The following is a 15,672-nucleotide window of genomic DNA, read 5'->3' on the forward strand; positions in this document are numbered from 1 at the left end:
AGAATAAAAATCATAAAATTGTCACCATACGAGCAGATGCAGAAAAAACAACTTGTGAAAATTCAAATTTGTTCATGGGAACTCTCTAAAAGTTGTCACAGAAAGAACACACAATAAAAGCCCTGAACAATAAAACCAGAGCTAACATTAAAGTCACTGATGAAAAGTTTAAAAAGTCTTTGTCTAAGATTAGAAATAATACAAGTATGTCCATGCTGCTCATTTCTTTTTTTTTTTGACAGCATGCTTATAATTTCTATTCCATGTAGTGCTGCAATTCCTAAAGGGAATTATTAGGCAAGAACAAAAATATCATCTGTATAAGAGGAAGAAGTAAAATTGTTTCTATTTGTCAGTGATAATAATGAATCCAATAAAAAACTGTTAGAAAATAAATAAATTCAGGAAAAATCAAGTTCTAAAATCAATATAAATATCATTAGTGTTTCTGCAGACTAATAATATATTATCTGGGAAAAAAATTAAGAAAATCATCCCACATATAGGAGCATGAAGAAATAATTTTTTAGGAAATAATGATCCAAATAGGTGAATATTTTATACACTAAAATTATAATATATTATTGAAATAAATCAAAGAAGATACAAATAAATGAAAAAAGTCTCTCATAATAAATTGGAGTAATATTATTAAAATAGGCATATGACCCTAAGAATCTATGCATTCAGTTCAATTCCTATAAAAATACACTGTTTTTTTTTACTGCTGTATAGTATTCTATAGAGTACATGTCCCATAATTTCTTTATCCAGTCCACTGTTGATGGGCATTTAGGTTGATTCCATGTCTTACCTATTGTGAATTGAGCTGCAATAAACATTAAGCTGCAGACAGCTTTTTTGTTTGCGAATTTAATTTCCTTTGGGTAAATTCCAAGGAGTGGGATGGCTGGGTTGAATGGTAGGGATATATTCAGGTTTCTGAGGAATCTCCAGATTGAATTCTGTAGTGGCTTTACCAGTTTGCATTCCCACCAACAGTGGGTTAGTGTCCCTTTTTCCCCACATCCTTGCCAGCGTCTGTTGTTGGTAGATTTCTGAATGTGAGCCATTCTCACCGGGGTGAGGTGAAACTTCATTGTGGTTTTGATTTGCATTTCCCTGATTGCTAGTGATCTTGAACATTTTTTCATGTGTCTGTTGGCCATTTGGATTTCCTTTTTTGAAAAATGTCTATTGAGGTCCTTGGCCCATCTCTTAAGTGGGTTGTTTGTTTTGATGTTGTGGAATTTCTTGATCTCTTTGTAGATTCTGGTTATCAACCCTTTATCTGTTGCATAATTTGCAAATATTTTTCCCATTCTGTCGGTTGCCTTTTCACTTTCCTGTTTCTTTTGAAGTACAGAAACTTCTCAATTTGATGCAATCCCAAATGTTAATTTTGGCTTTGACTGCCTGTGCTTCTGGGGTCTTTTCCAAGAAGTCTTTGCATGTGCCTATATCTTGTAGGGTTTCTCCAATGTTCTCTAATAATTTGATGGTGTTGGGTCATAGATTTAGGTCTTTAATCCATGTTGAGTGGATTTTTGTGTAAGGTGAAAGGTAAGGGTCTTGCTTCATGCTTCTGCACCTGGAAATCCAATTTTCCCAGCACCATTTATTGAATAGACTGTCCTTACTCCAGGGATTGGTTTTGGATCCTTGATCAAATATAAGTTGGCTGTAGATGTTTGGATTGATTTCTGGTGTTTCTATTCCGTTCCATTGGTCTATCCATCTGTTTCTGTACCAGTACCATGCTGTTTTGATTACAACTGCCCTGTAGTATGCCCTGAAATCTGTTATTGTGATGCCACTGGCTTTGTTTTTGTTGTACAAGATTGCTTTGGCTATTCGAGGTCTTCTGTGTCCCCATATGAATTTCAGCATCATTTTTCCAGATCTGAGAAGAATGTATTCGGTATTTTGATTGGTATCACATTGAATCTATAAATTGCTTTTGGGAGAATGGACATTTTGATGATATTGATTCTTCCAATCCATGAGCATGGAAGATTTTTCCATTTTTTGGTATCCTCTTCTATTTCTTTCTTTCCATCTTAGAGATCTTTAACTTCCTTGTTTAAGTTTATTCCAAGGTTTTTGATTGTTTTTGTGGCTATTGTGAATGGGATTGATCTTAGAACTTCTTTTTTAGTCGTAGCATTGCCTGTGTATACAAAGGCAGTTGATTTTTTTGCATTGATTTTATATCCTGTTACTTTGCCAAACTCTTCTATGAGTTCCAATAGTCTCTTAGTAGAGTTCTTTGGGTCCCCTAAATAAAGAATCATATCATCTGCAAAGAAGGATAGTTTGAGTTCTTCCTTCCCAATTTGTATCTCTTTAATTTCTTTTCTTGCCTAATAGCTCTGGCTAAAACTTCCAGAACTATATTGCATAGCAGTGGTGAGAGTGGGCATCCCTTTCTGGTACCAGATCTCAGTGGAAATGCTTCCAACTTTTCCCCATTCAATAGGATGTTGGCTGTGGGTTTTTCATATATTGCTTTGATTGTATTGAGGAATGTTCCTTCTATATCCAGTTTGCTTAGGGTTTTCATCAAGAAATGGTGTTGTATTTTATCAAATGCTTTCTCTGCATCTATTGAGATAATCACATGGTTTTTCTTCTGCAGTCTGTTAATGTGGTGTATCACATTTTTTGATTTGCAAACATTGAACCATCCCTGCATACCAGGGATAAATCCCACTTGGTCTGAGTGGATGATCTTTCTGATGTGTTGTTGCATTCTATTGGCCAGAATTTTATTGAGGATTTATGCTATAAAAATACAAACAATCTTTTATTCAGGAATAGAAAAAAATTCTAAAATTTCTTTGGGACCAGAAAACATACTACATAGTCATAGTAATCTTGAGCCCAGAGAACAAACTGAAGGTATCACATTTCTCACTTGAAAATATATCACAAAGCTATTGTAATTAAACAGTGTGACACCAGCATGAAACAGATACGTAGGCCAATGGAATAGGAGGGAAAGTCCAGAAAAAATATCCAAGGATTTATAGTCAACTTATTTTTGACACATATCAAGGAAGCACAATGTGGATAAGATAGTCTCACAATAAATGGTTTTGGGGAAACTGTAAATGCAAATATAGAAGAATGAAATTAGTCCCTTTTCCATGTTATATACAAAAATCAACTAAAAGTTGATGAAATACTTAAATGTAACACCCAAACTATAAATCCACTGTAAGAAAACATGTGGTGGAAGCTTTACTCTTCTGAGCAGGACTCTAAAACTGCAGACACCAAAGGCAGGGATGGACAAGTGAGATTGTGTAGTTGGTGGGAATGTAAAGTAGGACATCAGTCATAATGGAAAACAAAGCAATGAGAACAACAGAAAGAATTACCATATAATCCACCAACTGTGTTCCTGAGTGCATATACAAAAGAACTAAAATCATTATATTAAAGGGATATCCCCACTCCCCTGGTTATTTTAGCAGCATTAACAATAACCAACATAAAGAAGTTACTTAAATATCAATTAAAGGATGAATAATTAAAATATCTATGTGTGTATGTGTATATATAATGAAATACTAGTTAGCTTTAATAAAGAAAATAATTCAACAATTTGCAGAAACATGGGTGAAATTACAGTACATTATATTGTGAAATAAGCTGAATAGACAAAGACAAATACTGTATTATCTTATGTATATATGGAATTAAAAAAATGTCACAGAAACAGAGAGTAGAAAGGTGGTTTCCAGAGGCTAGGGTATGAGGCAGGATGGGGAAAGGAAAATGTTGACCAAAAGGTACAAATTTTCAGTTAGTCAGGAGGATATGTTATAGTAATCTATGAAACCACTTATTTGCCACAATTAATAATGCATTGTGTATCTAAAATTGCTAAAAGAATAGACTTTTTACCATAACCAAAGATAATTTGGTAATTAGCATGATTAAATCTTTCTACAATACACACATAAATTTTTAATGTAACATCGGGAGCTAGTGCTATGGCATAGCAGACTAAGCATCCACTTGCAGAACCAGTATCCCACAAGGGTGCAAGTGCATGGCCTGGCTGCTCCTCTTCTCATACAGCTCTCTGTTTATGGCCTGGGCAAGCAGCAGATGGTGGCTCAAGTGCTTGGGCCCCTGCATCTATGTGGGAGAAATGGAAGAAGCTCCTGGCTCCTGGATTCTGATTGGCTCAGCTCTGGCCATTGCTGCCACTTGAGGGGTCAACCAGGATGCCTGAGCTCATTTATAGACTCTGGTTCCTGATTTCAGCCAACAGTCATCAGGGATCCAAGAACTGTCTCAGTGTTTCTGGAGGCCCAGGATGGATGGAATTGTTTGGCCAAGGAGAGGGGCACTGATTACAGTAACCAAGACCTGGCCCTGGGCTGCTGCAGAAAATCAGCTAGAGCAGCAAGGGCCAAGGGAAAAGGCCAGTCCACATGGTGGGGACAGCAAGATGCAGTGTTCAACACAGGGATCTGGTGCCAGGAGCTTTTCAGGTATCTTAGGATCAAGGCCAGGGGTGCAGAGGCTGAAGGACCTGGCTGTAGCGGAAGCAGAGGAAAGCTAAGGCAGCAAGTTGGGGATCACAACTTTCTCAGGCTCGGGCAGCTCCAGTATCAGCCTGGGAAACCAATATGGAACTAAGCTCTGAGCTGTCTGACTCACTGTGCACAATGCAGCCTGAGGGCACACCCCTGGAGATCATTTCAAGTGCTTCCAGAGGAGAGACAAGTGGAAATCGAAGTACAAAGTGAACCTCCTGGAGAATTGGGCATCCTAGGGACCCAGTTAAAGCTTCATTGGTGTGGGAGCCACCACCCTTCAATAACAACAATAAAATTTAAAATGAACCAAAACTGATGTACACTTAAAAATGATGTGATAAACATTAGAAACCATGGATTTGGATATATCAGAGTATTTTATCACGGCTCATCAGGCAAAAATGTACTATTCTCAAACAGAAGGAACAGAGGCATCTTAGGTCAAATATTAGATGGAAAATACTGAAATTTAAAGTCTTTAACAAAGCACCATGGTATTTTAGCAAAAATAAGGGAAATATTGAATAAAAACACAGCAAATGAAAAATGAATGAAGCAAAATATTTTGTAATTGAAAATTCACACATAAGATATAAAAGATTTCAATTATCCAAGTATGTTACCTATATTAAATAAACAAAAAAATAAAGATTTGGAGAATATAAACCCAATTTTAAAAATCTGTATTTGTAGGTTTAAATGAATTATTGTTCAACATGAGAATATTCATATTTTTATAACTCACTACATTTAATCTACACTATAAATTAAAGTTTGCTTTCCAGATAAAATACAGAAGGCAGTTAAATGTGTTTTAGAAATAGAATGAACATTTCTTTGAAGCAGGCATATCTGGGACATAATATATCAAAAATGCCTGGTTGGCTTGAAATTATTTTTGTGCTTTTTTTAAAGTTTTATTTAATGAATATAAATTTCCAAAGTACAGCTGATGGATTACAATGGCTTCCCCCCCATAACTTCCCTCCCACCCGCAACCCTCCCCTTTCCTGCTCTCTCTCCCCTTCCATTCACATCAAGATTCATTTTTAATTCTCTTTATATACAGAAGATCAGTTTAGTATATATTAAGTAAAGATTTCAACAGTTTGCCCCCACGTAGCAACACAAAGTGAAAAATACTGTTGGAGTACTAGTTATAGCATTAAATCACAATGTACAGCACATTAAGGACAGAAATCCTACATGATATTTTAAAAAAATTGATTAATTTTCTATGCAATTTCCAATTTAAAACCAAGTTTTTTTTAAATTTTCAATTATGTTTATATACAGAAGTTCGATTCAGTATATACTAAGTAAAGATTTCATCAGTTTGCACCCACACAAAAACACAAAGTGTAAAAATACTGTTTCAGTACTAGTTATAGCATTACTTCACATTGGGCAACACTTTAAGGACAGATCCCACATGAGACGTAAGTACACAGTGACTCCTGTTGTTGATTTAACAATTTGACACTCTTGTTTATGGCATCAGTAATCTCCCTAGGCTCTAGTCATGAGTTGCCAAGGCTATGGAAGCCTTTCGGGTTAATACAGGTAGTTTCTCTGCATTTCTATTTGCAAAATCAGTGACCAGGCTTTAAAGAAGTCACACTTGCTATGGCAAGATTTACAAAAATTAAATAATAAATGGAAACAGAAACCTTAACTCCCCCAAATCATACAAATAAAACCCACATTAAATGAAAATTGAGAAATACTCTCTGGAAATTCAATTAACCAAAGAGTGAATAGAAGCAGAGAAAACACATTAGGGGCCTATTTTTAAGTTACAATTTAAAAGCGACACACTGTGCCCTAGAATCACAGCTACACAAAGAATGACTCCATGAAATTGCAGATCCAGCATCACACTGGCGCTTGTTAGACCTGCAGAAATTTATGTTCATTTGAAACTAATAAGACATTTTCCTGCTGCGCTCTGACGCGGGTCCCAGAGGCGGGGAGAGGCGGAGCCACAAGAGCAGGGCTGGGGTGGCCCACGGGGAGGTCGCGGCCGTGACCATGACCGGGGCTCGGCCCAGCTCCCCTTCCGCACCCCTCCCGCCAGAGATGAGGGAGGATGGCCGTGTCAGGGCTGAAGGCCAAGCTGAAGTTCCTGGCGTCATCTTCGATGAGAACCACGGGCGATTCCACATCGTCAGCGGGAAGCTGGAGGAGCTGCACTGCCCGTTCCTGGTGCCACCGCTGCTCACGCTGCATTCCAGCACTGCGGGGTCTCGCCCCTCTTCTTCACCAATATGGCTTGTGGATGCCAATGACCCAAATCTGACCTCAGTTCTGGAGCGTCTAGCAGATTCTAAGACCAATTCTCTTCCTCAGCAATTGAAGTGGTTGATATGTGAACTCCCCAGATTATATAACCTTCCTAAGCACCTGCATGTTGAGATGCTGGATCAACCACTCCCCACGGGTCAGAATGGGACCACAGAGAATTCACTTCAGAGGAGGAGGAGGAGGAGGAGGAGGAGGAGGAGGAGGAGGAGGAGGAGGAGGAGGAGGAGGAGGAAGAGAGGGCCGAAGACATAGAAGACTTAGATCACTATGAGATGAAGGAAGAAGAGCTTGTTAGTGGGAGAAAGTCAGAGGATGAAGGAATTGAAAAAGAAAACTTGGCAATATTAGAGAAGATTAGGAAGACTCAAAGCCAAGACCATTTAAATGCTGCGGTGTCTGGGTCAGTGCAAGCTTCAGACAGACTTGTGAAAGAGCTCAGGGACATACACAGATCACAGAGTTACAAGACAGGGATTTGTCCAGTGGAATTCATAAATGACAGCTTCTATGACTGCCATGTTAAACTGTAGGTTGACCCTGATTCTCCTCTTTGCACAGCGATCTCCAGATCTTAAAAGAAAAAGAAGACATAGAATATAGTTTGCTTAGCTTCTCTTTTAAGGATAGCTTTCTGTTTGCTCCTCCATTTGTTCCAGTGGTGTTGCCTGTTCTCTCAGGAGGGTATGTGTTGGTTGGAGGAGCATTGTGTGTGGAACTTTTCACAAAACAGGGCTGGAGCAGTGCCTACTCAGTAGAATCAATCGTCAGGCAAATAAATGCCACGTTAGTCAAAGGCAAAGCTAGAGTGCAGTTTGGAGCAAATAAGAGTCAATATAATCTAGCAAGAGCCCAACAATACTATAATTCCATTGTACAGACACATGAGAAAAATGGCTGGTACACCCCTCCAAAGGAAGATGGCTGAATATGTTGACTGTCACATGTGTGGATCAATGTTGCTTTAAAGAAAATCTTTCCAACATGCAGACACAGCTTTGAGTGCCCCATAACAGCAGTACTGAAGACATTAGCTAATAGATATTTTAGTGGATAATCTGTCAGCTGACATCTAGTATAAGTTACAGCCTTCTGATTTTGCTCATTTTAGGTATCCTGGACTTAGCAGAGGGGCCTTTCCTATATTACACATACTGGCCACTCCTTATCATCTCTTTTTCTTGAAAAGTGAAATATTTTAATCAGATTAGCACCAGGTTACTGAACAGTTGTGACTTTATGGGAACTTTCTTATTTTGAGCCCCCGGGTTAAGAGAATTTGCAATATGTTGCTATATTTAGAGCCAATAATTGATTAATCAATGTTCAGTATTGGTTTAGAAATTTTTAGGTCCTCTAAACCAAATAGTTTTGTCAAGTCTAAAACCATTTTGTGATACTGCCAAAATAATGACAAGATATCTAATTAAATCATCAACAAATATTAGTGGCTATGTGATGATTGAACTGTTGGCTGAAGGTCTACTCTTAATCACATGGTGATGTACCTTTTAGGCCAAGAAAGCAAGGCTACACCAGTTTAGGCTGTAGGTGGTCACTTCCACTGGGGCAGCAGTCTTACTGGGCTGAATCTGCTTCTTGTTGGTTTCATATTTCTTATGAAGAAGAGCCACAGTAAAGAGTTTGAAGTTATTTAAAATATAGTCATTTTACATTTCCACTTTATTAATGGGATGTTGTAATCATTTGTAAACTAATAAACTTAAAAATGATTGGTGTGGAGATATGAGCAAAAGCTACAGCGTTAAGTATAAAACGATACCTAATTTGGACATTGCTTTAAGTCGTAATGATGTCTTTAACATAAAAAAACTAACAAGAATTATGCATAGATTAATTCCTTTACAAGACCTGACTCAAATCAATGTGCTCACCATTTTATTGACTTACCCAAATAAGTCATGTTTGTTTTGAAATAGATTTTTTAAATGCACCCAGGTTTGACTTAAAAGTAAATTCTAATGACTAAGCACTTTTAAAAAGAAACCCAGAAGCACAGTTTTCTTCACAAACCAGTTACAAAGTTCAAAAGTGTTCCTTATGTGTTTGCCTAAGATTCAGTTTTTGATTTCGTAAACCATATCCAAGAGACTTGACACTTCTGTATTATTACAGGTGTTTAATTGCATTTCTATTTATTTCTAAGAGGACAGTAGATAAAGATTTCCTGGCATTCTTGTTCACTCACTTACATTCATAGAAAGGCTGGATTACCCATTGCTCAGGTAACAAGTGACAAGGCAGAGTTCTTTAAAGCATTACAGTTCCTTATACCTAATGCTAAATCTTGAATAAATTATTCTTTAATATCTGGATGGCTAGCAGATTGACAGCTACACATTTGGCGTGCTTTGCTTTTTGGAGTTTTATTTTTCACTGCATATTTATTTAGCAATGTACAGTAAATCTTGTAAACTTGCATCAAGTTTATAAATAAAGAACAATTTAAAGGGCCAGTGCTACGGCTCAATAGGCTAATCCTCTGCCTTGCGGTGCTAGCACACCAGGTTCTAGCCCTGGTCAGGGTGCCAGATTCTGTCCCGGTTGCCTCTCTTCCAGTCCGGCTCTCTGTTGTGGCCCGGGAGTACAGTGGAGGATGGCCCAAGTGCTTGGGCCTTGCACCCGCATGGGAGACCAGGGGAAGCACCTGGCTCCCGGCTTCGGATCAGCATGGTGTGCTGGCTGCAGCAGCCATTGGAGTGTGAACCAACAGTAAAGGAAGAATTTTCTCTCTGTCTCTCTCTCTCTCACTGTCCACTCTGCATGTCAAAAATAAAAAAAGAAACATTTAAGAATTAAAAAAAATAAAACTAATAAATCAGATCTGGTTTCAACAAGACTCTCAGATATTTCATATGACTAAAATAAACATACAATGAACATTGATCTAGATTATACAGTCAATTTCTACTTAAATAATTATATATGAAAGGTTTTCATAGCCACAAAAGGAATTTAAGCATGTCTTCAGTCACTTAAATATCATTTTAAATGTTTACATGTATGATAATTTATTTTCTTTACTCTTTACTTTTTAAAATTTTATTTAAGAAAAAAATCTTAATTTTTTATATACAAATTTAGGAGCATAGTGATGTTCTGCACCTCACCTTCCCTCCCATCTGTACTCTCACCCTTCTTCCACCTCCCTCCCCTATTACAATTTTTATTTTTTAAAAGACCCATTTTCAGTTAACTTTATACTTATAAGATTAACTTTACATTAAGTAAAAGTTCAACAAATATTATGAAGCAAAAAAGCACTGTTCCTCAATAGTAAAGATAAGGCTGTTCAAAATCACTGCATGTCGATTTAACTCCTACAAATTACCTTTTAAGTACTCAATTAGTCACCACAGATCAGAGACAAATACATATAGTATTTGGTTTTTGGGACTGACTTATTACACTAAGTATAATTGCTTCCAGTTGCATCCATTTTATAGCAAAAAGACAGCATTTCATCTTTTTTACTACTGCGTAGTATTTCATTATTATTATACAATTATTATTATACAATAATTTCTTCATCCAGTCTTTAGTTGATGGATATATGGGTTGATTTCATATCTTAGCTTCTGTGAATTGAGCTGCAATATACATGGATGTATAGATCACTCATTCATATGCTGAGTTCATTTCCTATGAGTAAATTCCCAGGAGTAGGATGGCTGGGTCAAATGGTGGGACTATATTCAGATTTCTGAGGCATCTCCATACTGTCTTCTACAGTGGCTGTACCAGTTGCATTCCCATCAACCATGAATTAGGGTACCTTTTCCCCCACATCCTTGCCAGCATCTGTAGTTTGTTGATTTCTGTGTTAAAGCCATTCTAACTTGGGTGAAGTAAACCTCATTATGGTTTTGGCTTGCATTTCCCTGATGGCTAGTGACCTGAGAATTTTTCCATGTGCCTATTGGCCACTTGAATTTCTTCTCTTGAAAAATGCCTGTTCAGAGCCTTTGCCCATTTCTTAACTTGAATTATTTGATTTGTTATTGTTAGATTACTTGAGTTCGTCATATACTCTGGATATTAATCCTATATCAGTTGCATAGTTTGTAAATATTTATTCCCATTCTGTCAGTTGCCTCTTCACTTTGCTGAGTGAAGTATTTTCACTTTTGTAGTACAAAAGCTTCTCAGTTTGATGTACTCTCATTTTTCAATTTTGGCTTTGATTGCCTTTGCTTCTGACATCTTTTCCAAGTATTTCCTTATATTAATTTCTTGTAGAGTTTCTCCAATGTTTTCTAGTAATTTGATGGTATCAGGTCATAGATTTATATCTGTGATCCATTTTTATTTATTTATTTATTTATTTATTTATTTATTATCCATTTTCAGTGGAATTTTGTGTAAGGTGTACGGTAGGAATTTTGTTTCTTACTTCTGCATGAGGAAACCCAGTTTTCCTAGCACCATTTGTTGAAGAGACAGTCCTGGCCCCAGGGATTGATTTTTAACTCTTTTGTCACAGATAAGTTGGTTGTAGATGTGTAGATTGATTCCTGGAGTTTCTATTCTGTGCCATTGGTCTACATGTCTGTTTTTGTGCCAGTACCAGGATGTTTTGATTATTACTGCCCTGCAATATGTCTTAAATATATAGAAACACAAGAGACCCTAAATAGCCAAAGCAATCTAAACAATAAAAACAAAGCTGGAGGCATCACAATACTACATCTTAGGTATCATTTTAAAAAAGCAAAATAAATAACATTTGGAGAAAGAAAATGAAAAAAACACTACAATGCATAAAAGATTCTATGCATTCAAAATGTTAATCATTAAACATTAAAAGGATATGAGGGCCAGTACCATGGTTCACTTGGTTAATCCTCCACCTGCAGTGCTGGCATCCCATATGGGTTATAGTCCCGGTTTCTTTTCTTCCAGTCCAACTCTCTGCTGTAGCCCAGGAGGGCAGTAGAGGATGGCCCAAGTGCTTGGGCCCATGCAGCCGCATGGGAGACTGGGAAGAAGCACGTGGCTCCTGGCTTCGGATCGGTGCAGCACTGGCTGTAGTGGCCATTTGGGGGTTGAAGCAATGGAAGGAAGACATTTCTCTCTGTCTCTCTCCCTTTCACTGTCTAAATCTTATGTGTAAAATAAGTAAAAAAAAAGCATATGAAGAGGAGGCTGGCATTGTGATACAGTGAATTAAGCCATATTCTGACCTGTGACATGGGCATTCTACTTCAGAATGGTTATTTGAGTCTCAATTGCTCCACTCCCATCCAGCTTCCTTATAATGTGACTTGGGAAGACAGAGGAAGACAGCCCAAGTGCTTGGGTCCTGTTAACCCACATGGGAGACCTGGATGGAGATCCAGGGTCTGAGCTTTGGCCTCGTCCAACCCCAGCTGTTACAGTAATTTAGGGAGTGAATCAGTCAATGGAAGATCTCATTGTGTCTCTCTCTGTTTTTCAAATAAATAAAATATTTCGAAAATATGTGAAGAATACATTTATAAAAACATAGTGGTACAAATTTATGCAAAATAATATTTTAATATTTTAAAAACAAATATTGGATAAAAGTAGCCTGTTTAAAGAATTAGCATTCTGTATTAAAGTATATTATATATGAAAATAAGATTATGACAACTAAATGCTGAGAATTTTTTTACTCTTTATTTGAAAAAGAAACAGAGATCTCCAATCCTCCAGTTCACTCTTCAAAGTACAAAATCTAAGTTTCAATATAAAATATATTGCTAGAGGGCTGGACCCATGGCTCATTAGGCTAATCCTCCACCTGCAGTGCCAGCACACTGAGTTCTAGTCCCGGTTGGGGCACTGGGTTCTATCACAGTTGCTCCTCTTTCAGTCCAGCTCTCTGCTGTGGCCCGGTGCAGCTCCTACTGTTGCAGCCATCTGGGGAGTGAACCAGACCTCTCTTTCTATCTTCATCTCTCTCTGTAACTCTGTCTTTCAAATAAATAAAATAAGTCTTTAAAAAGAAAAAGATGACCTTGTTTCCCACAGCCAAAGCATTTTTTATCAGGAGCTTTAAGGGCAGAAGCCAGTAAGTTATTTTTATAAGTTTCAGTCCCTAAGTTTGACACAATTTGGTCATTTCTGCTGTGGTAGTTTCAGGCTTAGTGTGGACTGTGTTTAATATATTTTTGCAGCCTTGATTTGAATTTTCATGACTTTTTTTTGAGAGGTAGAGTTATAGACAGTGATAGAGAGAGACAGAGAAAAAGGTCTTCCTTCCATTGATTCACTCCTCAAATGGCCACTATGGCTGGCGCTGTGCCGATCCAAAGCCAGGAGCCAGGTGCTACTTCCTGGTCTCCCATGTGGGTGCATGGGCCCAAACACTTGGGCCATCCTCCACTGCCCTCCTAGGCCATAGCAGAGAGCTAGACTGGAAGAGGAGCAACCAGGACTAGAACCCGGTGCCCATATAGGATGCCTGTGCCTCAGGCGGAGGATTAAACCAAGTGAGCCACAACACCGGCCCCCAAGACATTTGTTTTAGTAATGCTTTTGCTGCTTCTTGATGATCTAATGCTGCCCAACAGCTTTCTCTAGGCTATCCACAAAGGACATATCACCTTCAGTAAGTCCCTGGCAAATTACAGAAAAGGAAGTAGAAGGATCTTTAACATCAGCAATCTTTTTCCAAGCTTCTAATGCAATATTAGAAATGTGCACATAAGCCTCCCTTCAAAAATAATCAACTCTGCTGACCAAGATCTGAAAAGGCTCCCTCTCCTAGCAACTGTTCCAAATTAATAGGGACATCGTTATGTAAATTATCAATGGTTGTATGGAAGCCAAATCTCTATATTCCCAAACAGTGTCCTGCTCTGGAGTAACCAAGATTAATTTAACCAGAGTTTTTGAATCCCATGGCACCATCTCATATCTTTCTCCCATTCTATCCAATATGTCCACTGTATAAGAATTTTGCAGGGCTGGCACTGTGTATAGCAGGTAAAGCCACCAACTGCAGTGTTGGGTCGGTACCCCATGTGGGCACCAGTTCAAGTCCTGGCTGCCTGACTTCTGGTCAAGGTCTTTGTTAAGGAGATAATGTGGTTCAATCTTATCTTTCTGTTGTGCTGGGGACAGAGAGTTCCAGGATCTTGAGATGAAGTGACAAATCTGTAACCCTTGCTGGGCATGATGATTTGTTCTTTGCACATCTTGCCAAGGGTCCCTCTTTGGGTGCCAGGTGCTGTGAGTGTGTTGCAAGTGAAAGGAGACAGGACAAAGAAACTTTGCCTCTGAGGAGCACTGCTGGAATGCTCCCTGTGCAGCCCCAGTGTGCTTCCTCCATTGAAAAGGTTACATCAGCTATTTGTATAGTATATGTGCATATTCTAACATTACTTGTAACATTACTTGATAATCCTCAGAATATGATTGTGAAGACATCATTGGGGTTCTCCCTGTCTTGGTTTACTGGATAAGCAAGCCTGAGAAAATAGCTTAATGTCCTAGTGGGAGCCAAAGTTCTGTGAGAACTCAATGTTCTTTATAAAAGGTCATTTACTGTTTCTAATCAGTTCCTTATCTCTAATCAGCTCCTGCTGCTGCACCCCATGGCAGGAAGAGTGTGTTCTCAACTGAGAATGCTTTCACAGAAGCTTTGTTCCTTACATGAGAGATACCTGAAGTCTATCTTGAATACAACCTACCTTATACAAACTTCATTTTTCACATGAGGATCCTAATTGCTAAGATCCAGAGAAGTAAAATAGGTTGTTCAAGATCACATAGGTAAATTGTAGCAGTGATAACACTACATAAAATTAGGTATCTCAATACGTCAGCCACTGTTCTGTCATTATAGTGCTTACTCTGGAGTTAAAGGATAAAATTTGTGGAAAATTAAGATTGGAAAATCAGTAATTGTTATTTTGTTACAGTCAAAAACTTCTTTGTATACTTATAAGTTAACATTTTTCTTTTTTTTAACTTTTATTTAATGAATATAAATTTCCAGTGTACAGCTTATGGATTACAATGGCTTCCCCCCCCCATAACTTCCCTCCCACCCGCAACCCCCCCCCTCCCGCTCCCTCTCCCCTTCCATTTGCATCAAGATTCATTTTCAATTCTCTTTATATACAGAAGATCAATTTAGTATAAAGATTTCAACAGTTTGCACCCACATAGAAACACAAAGTGAAACATACTGTTTGAGTACTAGTTATAGCATTAAATCACAATGTACAGCACATTAAGGACAGAGATCCCACATGAGGAGCAAGTGCACAGTGGCTCCTGTTGTTGACCCAACAAATTGACACTCTAGTTTATGGCGCCAGTAACCATCCTAGGCTGTCGTCATGAGTTGCCAAGGCTATGGAAGCCTTCCAAGTTTGCCGACTCTGATCATATTTAGACAAGGTCATAAAAGACAGAGTGAGGATAGTAACCAATGATCCTAAGAGTGGCATTTACCAGGTTTGAACAATTATACAGCATTAAGTGGGGAAGAGGACCATCAGTACACACAGGTTGGGAGTAGAGCCATTGGTGGTAGAGTAGAGGTTATGATTACAAAGGAATGAGGCCCAAGTGCACTAGACAGGGCCTAGAACAAAGGACAGAGTCATTATTAGAGGAGCTAAGAAAGGTGCTGTCTAAGCTACAATGAAGTTTTCTGATTGAGAGGCAAATAGAACCTGATAGAAGGGGCTTGATAATAATCTGGTGGACTTTAGGCCTTGTAAATTCAGAGGCCCAGACCTATCTATCTCTTCACATGGGGTATATCCTAAGGGAGGTGTGAACCTCCTAGGGGAAGGCACTCTGTTGACTTTCATTA

General features: G+C 38.2%; 1 pseudogene; it reads left to right on the forward strand.

Annotated features, from left to right (window-relative positions):
- Positions 1 to 6,645: 6,645 nt before the first annotated feature.
- LOC133777334 (ubiquitin-conjugating enzyme E2 Q2-like) lies at positions 6,646 to 7,968 on the forward strand (annotated as a pseudogene).
- Positions 7,969 to 15,672: the final 7,704 nt, after the last annotated feature.

The sequence above is a fragment of the Lepus europaeus genome, chromosome 18 (assembly GCF_033115175.1).
Source record: "Lepus europaeus isolate LE1 chromosome 18, mLepTim1.pri, whole genome shotgun sequence".
Taxonomy (NCBI): Eukaryota; Metazoa; Chordata; class Mammalia; order Lagomorpha; family Leporidae; genus Lepus; species Lepus europaeus.